This window comes from Myotis daubentonii, chromosome 3 (genome assembly GCF_963259705.1).
Source record: "Myotis daubentonii chromosome 3, mMyoDau2.1, whole genome shotgun sequence".
NCBI classification, from domain to species: Eukaryota; Metazoa; Chordata; class Mammalia; order Chiroptera; family Vespertilionidae; genus Myotis; species Myotis daubentonii.
In genome coordinates, this window is record NC_081842.1 from 105,298,607 (window position 1) to 105,308,497 (window position 9,891).

At 39.5% G+C, this 9,891-nt stretch overlaps 1 pseudogene; it reads right to left on the reverse strand.

The window, feature by feature from the left end:
• Nucleotides 1–3,360: 3,360 nt before the first annotated feature.
• On the reverse strand, nucleotides 3,361–7,953 carry LOC132229678 (beta-hexosaminidase subunit beta-like; annotated as a pseudogene).
• Between the last annotated feature and the right edge of the window lie 1,938 nt (nucleotides 7,954–9,891).

Here is a 9,891-nt window from a genome sequence, read left to right on the forward strand (position 1 = left end):
ATCAGGAAAGACAATCTAGTTTTATAACTTCCTTTCCCTTTCACTTTGGTATTCCCTCTGGGAATTTCTAGAATTCCAGCCCGTCCTTTCTCGGGGGCTGAAAAGAGGGAGTTCGGAGCCATCCCTATCTATGTAGTAAAACCAGCTTGGCTGCCTCTCTCAGATCCACCGCAAACAGTTAAATTCTGGAGTCTGACCCAGTCCCGGTAATGCGCATACCGGGGAAGGCAGCGTTTCCTAAAAGCTCGTCCTCTGAACTGAAGGAAGAGGTTCCCTTGCAGACGAGAGAACTTTAACTGCTGCCCGGCCCCATAACTTCCCCTCTCCCAGTCTTAAGTCAGGGAGAAATCCTCACGCATCGGACCCCCCCGCGGAAAGAGAGGAAGCTTTCCGCCGACAGCCCCAGGCCTAGGTCTCGCTTCACCTACCGCGATCCCACACTACATCCCTTTTCTTGTCTCCCTTCCCCCGCCCATCCCGCCAGCAACCCCAAAAGAAGAAAAGCCAGATGGAACAGTTGCCTCCTGGTGGTGGAGTGAGGTAGCACATTGTCCAGCTTGGGTGGGACCAGCCAGGAACTTCGCACCTGTGCCTCGGTGTCTTCTCGAACCCCAGCTTCGTCTATGCAGCAAGACCAGGGACTTAACCAAAGTCAATCCCGTGGGCTGGGACCTCTGCGGCCCCTTCCTCTCATATGAAACAGAACAGAAAGCCATGACGTTTTAAAGTAGAGCCAGCGAAACCGAAGCCCCTCCTCGTTGGTGTTTTAGAGCTATTAAATCAGGTGAAGGGGATAAAAATGGTGTAAGGACAAAATATAAACAAATAAAATTGATAAATGAAAAAATAATGCTGCCATGAACATTTGTTGTTTTTGTGTGAACATATGCTTTTATTTCTCTTGGATATATGCTTAGGAATAGAATGCTTGGTCAAATGGTAACTATGTTTAAATTTTTGAGGATTGCCAGATTGTTTTCCAAAGTTGCTGCACTACTTTACATTCCCACCAGCAGGGTATGAGGATTCCATTTTGTCTATATCCTTGTCCACATTTGTTATTATTCTTTGTATTTTTTATTCTAGGCATCCTAGTGGATGTGAAGTGGTACCTCACTGTGGTTTTAATTTGCATTTCCCTGATGGCTAATGATTTCCATGTTCTTATTGGCCATGTGTATATCTTCTTTGGTGAAATACCTATGCGGATCCTCTTGCTCATTTTATTTTATTTTGGTAAGAACATTTAATACAAGATCTCTTTTGACCATTTAAAAATTGAATTGTTTACTTTTATTATTGAATTGTAAGAACTTTTTTTAAAATTAAATCTTTATTGTTCAGATTATTACATTTGTTCCTCTTTTTTCCCCCCATAACTCCCCTCCTCCCAGTTCCCACCCCACCCTCCGCCATCACTCCCCACCCACTGTCCTCATCCATAGGTGCATGATTTTTGTCCAGTCTCTTCCCGCACCCCCCACACCCCTTTCCCCCCCAAGAATAGTCAGTCCATTCCCTTTCTATGTCCCTTATTCTATTATAATCACCAGTTCATTCTGTTCATCAGATTATTTATTCACTTGATTCTTAGATTCACTTGTTGATAGATGCATATTTGTTGTTCATAATTTGTATCTTTACCTTTTTCTTCCTCTTCCTCTTCTTAAAGGATACCTTTCAGCATTTCATATAATCCTGGTTTGGTGGTGATGAACTCCTTTAGCTTTTCCTTATCTGTGAAGCTCTTTATCTGACCTTCAATTCTGAATGATAGCTTTGCTGGATAAAGTAGTCTTGGTTGTAGGTTCTTGGTATTCATCACTTTGAATATTTCTTGCCACTCCCTTCTGGCCTGCAAAGTTTCTGTTGAGAAATCAGCTGACAGTTGTATGGGTACTCCCTTGTAGGTAACTGAGTTTCTTTCTCTTGCTGCTTTTAAGATTCTCTCTTTGTCTTTTGCTCTTGGCATTTTAATTATGATGTGTCTTGGTGTGGTCCTCTTTGAATTCCTTTTGTTTGGGGTTCTTTGCGCTTCCTGAACTTGTAAGTCTATTTCTTTCACCAGGTAGGGGAAGTTTTCTGTCATTATTTTTTAAAATAGGTTTTCAATATCTTGCTCTCTCTCATCTTCTGGCACCCCTATAATTCAGATGTTGGTACATTGAAGCTGTCCCAGAGGCTCCTTACACTATCTTTGTATTTTCGGATTCTTTTTTCATTTTGCTTTTCCAGTTGGGTGTTTTTTGCTTTTTCACATTTCAAATCTTTGACTTGATTCTTGCGCTCCTCTAGTCTGCTGTTGGGAGTCTGTATAATATTCTTTATTTCAGTCAGTGTATGCCTAATTTCTAGTTGGTCCTTTATCACAACATCGAGGATCTCATTAGATTTCTTGAGGATCTCACTATATTTATCGGCTGTCTCACCGGTTTTTTTTCAAGGGCCTTACTAAATTTATCGACGGCTTCTAGACAGTTCTTGAGAGACCTCAAAAGTATGGTTTTGAACTCTATATCCAGCATTTTGCTTTCCTCCAATTCTGTCATTTGTGTCCTGTTTCTTTGTCTTTGCATTTTTTATGCTTTCTTGGTGCACCCCCTAGTGGTCTTTGTGCGCAGTCTTGTTGTAGTTAAGCCTTGATTGTTGTAGGTAACACTGGGGGGGATTTGACCTCTAGGCCAACTGGCTGTGAGAATCAGCTGTATCTGCAGTGGGAGAACTTCTGTCCTCCAGGGAGGTGCTAATCTAGACTTTGCCTGAGGCTATACAGCAAATGCATCTGTGCAGGGCTTGGGCAGGGTGGGTCCCAGGGGATCAACAGGGAGGGTGGAGCGAGCAGTTATGGCTGCTCTCAGTCCCGTCCCCAGAGGCTCTGCCTCTCAGTGTCCCAGCAACCACTGCAAGTACCTGGGAGAGAAAGCTGCCCTCGAGTTCCGACCGATGCCAGACAGTCCTGCTTCTCCCGTTTGAGTCTGGGTCCCCAGAGACTCGCCCAGAACTGGAGCTCAGAGCCTGAGACTCCCTCCTGACTGAAACAGACAACCGTGCCCTCAGCTGCCAGCCTGCTCCACACACACCTCCGCACCTTTGTATTTTACTTCCGCACTGCAGCTCCTCTGAGTCTCGGTATGCTTTTCTCTTTCCTTCTAGTTGTAGAATTTCCACTCAGCCAGCCTTCCTGTGGTTCTAGATGATGTTCGTTTCGTCTTTTAGTTGTATTTTTGAAGTGGTTGTGCGAGGCAGCAATCTCTGGTGTTTACCTATGCCGCCATCTTGGTTTCTCTTGTAAGAACTCTTTATATAATTCTAGATACAAGTCCTTTGTCAGATATATGATTTGCATATATTTTCCCCAGTCTACAGATTGTCTTTTTTTATAAAGCACAAAAGTTTTAAATTTAGATGGAGTCCAATTTATCTATTTCTTTTGTTGCTTGTGCTTTTGGTGTCATATCCAAGAATTCATTGCCAAATTCAAGGTCATAAAGATTTACCCCTATGTTTTCTTCTAAGGCAGTAGTTCTCAACCTGTGGGTCACGACCCCTTTGGGGGTCAAACAACCCTTTCACAGGGGTCGCCTAAGACCATCGGAAAACACATATATAATTACATATTGTTTTTGTGATTAATCACTATGCTTTAATTATGTTGATAACATAATTTATAACAATGAAAATATATCCTGCATATCAGATATTTACATTATGATTCATAACAGTAGCAAAATTACAGTTATGAAGTAGCAACAAAAATAATTTTATGGTTGGGGGTCACCACAACATAAGGAACTGTATTAAAGGGTCGCGGCATTAGGAAGGTTGAGAACCACTGTTCTAAGGGGTTCATAGTTTTGGCTCTTATATTACATCTTTAGTCAATTTTGATTTAATATTTGTATATAGTGTGAGGTAAGCATCCACTTTATTCTTTTGTGTGTGGCTATTCAGTTGTCCCAGCACCATTTCTTGAAAAGACTGTTGTTTCCCCATAGAATTGTTGTGGCATCCTTGTTGAAAACAATTGACCCATTTATATATGGGTTTTTTTTCTGGACTTTCCATTGATCAATATGGCTAGCTTACAACTTATTCTTGCTTCAGAATAAGTTGTGAAATCGGGAGGTATGAGTCATCTAACTTGGCTCTTCTTTTTCAAGATTATTTTGAGCATAATGGGTCACTTGAGTTTCCATATGAATTTTATGATGTTTGTCATTTGCCACAAAATAGCCAGCTGGCATTCTGGGATGGATGGTGTTGAATCCATAGATCAATTTGGGGAGCATTGCCATTTTAGCAATATTAAGTCTTCCAATTTAAGAACATGGAATACATTTTCATTTATTTAGTTTTCCTTGCATTTCTTTGAACAATGTCTTGAGTTTTTTGGAGTATACATTTTGCACTTTTGTTAAATTTATTCCTAAGTACTTTATTTTTTATTCCATTTAAATGGAATTATTTTCTTTTCTTACAAATTTTATTTATTGATTGACTTTAAAGAGAGAGGAAGGGAGGGGAGGAAGAGGAGGAGGAGGAGAGAGAGAGAGAGAGACATAGACTTGTTGTTCCACTCATTTATGCATTCATGACTTTTGCATGTGCCCTGACCAGGGATTGATCCCACAATTTTGGTGTATCTGGATGATGCTCCAACCAACTGAGCTACCTGGCCAGAATTATTTTCTTAATTTCACTTTTTGTTTTCTCAGTAGTACTATATAGAAATAAAGTTGCATCTTGCAACTTTAATGAGCTCATTTATTAGTTCTAACTAGAGGCCCAGCACATGATTAAATTGTGAGCACGTAGGGTCCCCTAGGCCTAGCCTGCATCAGGGCCATGTCTGCCACCCTGCGATGCCTCACACACTCCACAGACGATGCTGGCACCCTGCCCCACGACTCCTCGAATGCCCTGGGTGTGTGTGTGGGAGGGGTGGGGGAGTGGGCCTGAGAGGTACTCCAGCACCTTCTGGTGACTGGATGTTCCACTGTTACGGTGTGACAACCACAGGCCTTCTATGATATAGTTTTTTTTAGTGGATTTCTTAGGATTTTCAACATAAAAATTATGTTATCTGCAAATAAAGATGGTTTTACTTTATTTCTTTCCAATCTTTTATCCCCACATTCCCCAAATTACTCTAGGTAGAATCTCCAGTACAACACTGAGTAGAAGTGGCAGCCATGGATATCTTAGGAGGATGTTCTAAGTGGATGATCTTAGGAGGAAGGCATTCAGTCCTTCAACACTGAGTATGTAAGCTGTAGGTGTTTTTTGTAGCTGTCTTTTTCAGGTAGAGATGTTAGTTTGCTAGTATTTTGTTGAGGATTTCTACATCTACACTTATAAGTGGGAGGGAGAATATTTAGTACATTTCATTACTAACTGCAAATGAAATATATATATTTAAACTGGTAGACATTTAAAAAAATTAAGAGATTTCACTCTATAGTAATTTATCCAATCTTGTCCATAACTGATGCAATCTAAGTACCACAGAACAGAAAGGATCACAGGTAAGACAGCTGCTGTGATTACATTTAATTCATTAGCATTCCTTCCTGTTTCTATACTTGAACTACAGTACTTTGCTGAAGCTTCACTTTATCAGAAAAACCCCCTTGCCAGACTATGGATCCCTTCTTTAGAGTTGAAATAATATCCAACAGCTTTTGAACACAGACTCTGGTTTTCTAAAATCTTTGCCAAAGCCTTTCTGTTTCATGAAATCCTGGATATCTGGATTGGACTCCCAACAATCAAATTCTACTTCATCTCCCAAATGAATGAATAGACCTGGAAATACCAAACTAATTTCTTTGAAAATTTTAAACAGCAAGTTGTAAGTTGTATTCAAAATAGGGTTTATAGGTCCAAAAGTCCCAGGCTGATGTTCATGGTAACATGGAGACAGGAGATCTTTCTGACCTTTCTCCCAAGATTGTGTATGTCCAGGGTCATCCAATTCTGGAAGGTTTGAACCCTGTAATCAGGAATATTTATCACCATGTGGACTTCATTTGGTGTGTAAACATGAGACAAAGAATAGCTTCCTTTATTGTTTATCTCTGGAGAAGTGATGCTCTGATAAGGGTCTTGGTGTAGTTTTAATTTCTTGAGATGTATTTGTCTGGTTTTGGTATCAGTTAATATTGGTGTCAGAGAATAAAATGGGAAGAATTCAATCCTTTTTATATCCTGGAAAAATTTATAAAGGGTTAGTGTTAATTCCTTTTTATTTATTTATTTTTTTAATTCCTTTTAAAATATTTGGTAGAATTCACCAGGGAATGGTAATCATTTCACAATATATACATACATGATACCAATGTGTATACAAACTTATACAATATTATATTTAAATTATATCAATAAAACTGGGGGAAGAATTCATCAGTGAAGCCATCTGGGTATAAACTTTGTGGATAATTTTTTATTTTTTTTAGGTTTTATTTCTTTTTAAGTTAACATGTGCATATATAGGAAACTGAAAAACACAAGCAAAGAACAAAGCCATCCATAATCACAAGTAGTTTAGTCTGACATGTCCTTCTAAGTCCTGTGTATCTACACAACTAAGCTTCCATTTTTATGTAATTAAGATGGTATAGTTATGTATCATGCTTTCTCACACATCATGAATATTTACTATTTCAAAGTCCCAAAGCTATGAGTATTTTGATAACCAAGAATACCCTGCACCAACTCAATCTGGAAGAAAATGTAATCCTGCCTTACTTGGTGACAAAAATTTCATAAAGGACAAAAAATAGCAACAGACCTCTAGATAAAAGATATTCACAAAGTTACAATTAAAATACTGCATTCTCTTAATGTTCCATAGCAAGACTACACAAAGTATAATGCTTCTAAGAGAATTATGATTTATACTTTAACATATCAGCAAGGAGGCAAATTTTGACTGAAGTGCCTAATATTAACAACATATTCCTATAGCACAGCCTAAAGAGATACATGCACATCAGTGGTTATCACCACAATGTGAATATGAACACATCCACATACACCCTTCGCATGAACAAGTCCTGATGTCCATCAACAACTCCATGTCCAAGATGCCTATTTTCTAACAATTATAACAAAAAGATATTCACAAATTGGTTAATTCACTAGCTCTACTTTTTTTCAGACATTGTCACCTCAGAACATGCATATAGACCTATAGTTATAACCTATAAATTTCTTCTAGGTATGGAGATATTAGCAAAGAGCCCTTCCCTTCACCCTTCCTCTTCTCCCTCCTCCACCGCGTCAGTGACTAAACACCGGGCTCCAAGAGATGGATTAACAAAGACACTCCCAAAAGATAGTCCGTCCTAAAAACTAACAACAGGGCTTTTATAAAGGGATTATTTTACTACCTCTACTTTTAATATACTTTGGGTATTTAGACTGTTTATCCTTGAATACACAGCAGTATTAACCAATCTGCACATCCTATACAACAAAAGCCTAATATGCGAATTGTCCCCTAGATCGGGAGTTCGACTGCTCACTATGACATACACTGACCACCAGGGGGTGGTGTGGAACATGGAGGATGTCAGTGATGCGCTGAGACCTCTCACTGGCTACCTGGGGATGGGGGGGGGGGGGGATGGGGATAGAAGTGTGGTGGGAATATGACGGGGTCCGCCGAGCTCACTCTCACTCCCCCTGCTACCCTCCCCGGGGATGCCAGGGTTCGAGTGACAGGGAAGCCCCTGTGCTCAGGTGCTGGGCACCCATGAGGAGCCCACCCCACACCCACATGGCCTCTCTGCCTGGACTGCAGGAGCCGTCTGCGAGGTCAGCCGGGAGAGAGCACACTGCCCACCTGGCTTCCGTGTGGCACCGCTGGGCGGCCCAGAGGTCCATGCTGCGCCTTGGCCCATGGCATTCAGCCGCACTCACCACATCTCCACATGGGGTCTCGGGCGCCATGACTCAGGCGGAGGAAGATCTGCAGGGGCCTGGGGGCCTAGGTGCTGCCCAGGGCCCAGAGGTAAACTGGGACCTTCCCTTCTATGCCAGATGCTCACTCTTCGATCACTGGCCAGGCCTAGGGACCTCACTCATGCACGAATTTCATGCATTGCATCTCTAGTATGTAATAATGGTTAGATAATTTTTATTTACCTAAAGCAGCGGTTCTCAACCTGTGGGTTGCGACCCCTTTGGCGGTCGAACGACCCTTTCACAGGGGTCGCCTAAGACCATCTTGCATATCAGTTATTTACATTATGATTCATAACAGTAGCAACATTACAGTTATGAAGTAGCAAAGAAAATAATTTTATTGTTGGGTCACAACATGAGGAACTGTATTTAAAGGGCCGGAAGGTTGAGAACCACTGCTCTAAAGATTCATGGGCACAGAACCCTTTTTCCTGTACTTCCTTTCCTTCCTCTTCCCTTGTGAACAGTCAGCATACTCTCCAAGACATCAAATTTAACAATTCCATTCTTCAAATACCACCATTCCTGTGAGTTAACAGAAAAAATACTTAAGGGGTGTCACTTTAACTCTCTTAACATATGTTGTGCACTTTCAAACATCTAGAAAAACTAGCCATCTCAAATAAGGATTTAAGTCTGATTAAACTGAAGATAGAGGCTATAATCTGAAAGTGTCTTCTGAATAGGAAGGAACTTTCTGACCTAGAATCCTTCCCCTTCTCATCTCTATCAACACAGTGGACAGTACAATAAGCATCTGTAATTCTTAAAGGGGATTTTAACAATTTTACTTCTCATGTTTTCAGAACAGTCCTCCTTAGAAATTTAACACAAAACATACACCATGTATTTGTTTACTAATCACTTTGGTCATACATTGGCAACCTCTGTAACATCTGGAAAGCCTAGATGTTGTAAATTAGAACAGTTTGTCCTTCACATACAATATATACATAGCTAAGTAAAACACTATGCACAGGCGCAAGGGAAGATGGTTAATCTTGCCTAACTATAAACATACTGGCTTAAAGCCCTTTGCACTTCTCCTTCCTCCCTGAACCAGTACAAATATAATAATGTGTACTGCTCAGAGAGGTGGTTTGATCATCCCATTTCCAAAACATAGTATTTGAAATTAATTTTAATAAAAGGATATCTATAAAATGTGTTATTTCACTACCTCTACTTTTAACATACTTTGTGTACTTCTAAACATCTAGAAAGACTCGATGTTTCAAATAAGGACTTAAGTTTGTCCACTATGTACACAGCAGTGTTGAATAAACTACACACATGTAACAATGGTTATATCTGGAAGTGTCTTCCATATAGGAACATTTTAGTCTGGAACCCTTCATTTCTCCCAATTCCTCCTGACCCACCATCAACTCAATGGGTTGAGTGGGCACATATGTCACTTAGATTTCACAATTTGATTTCCAAAGTCCTTTTCAGAAGACAGCTGTTTTATGAATTTTAACACAAAATGAACAAAATGTGTTAGTTTACTAACTCTACTTTTGTCATATATTGGCAACTTCTTTAATATCTAGAGACTAGATGTTATAAAATTAGGACCTATTTTTCCAGTATATTCACAATATATACAGTAAAGTTAAATGAAATGCATGTAACATATAGGGCGGCAAAGAATAAGATAAAATTTTCTTTTTTTTTCATGAAAAAATATTTTAAATATAATAATGTTACATGCAGTAAACACCAATTATTCAAGAAAAACTATCTTAAATATAATAATATTACATGCAATAAACATTAATATCTCAAGAAAAAAGGATTTTAAGTATAATAATATTACCAAAACTGTACTAACATAGTATGATAATCACAAAAGTTGTAAGAAATATTAAAAATCTGCAAATAACAGATTACTTCTATTATATTCTAAAATATTATTTTTTC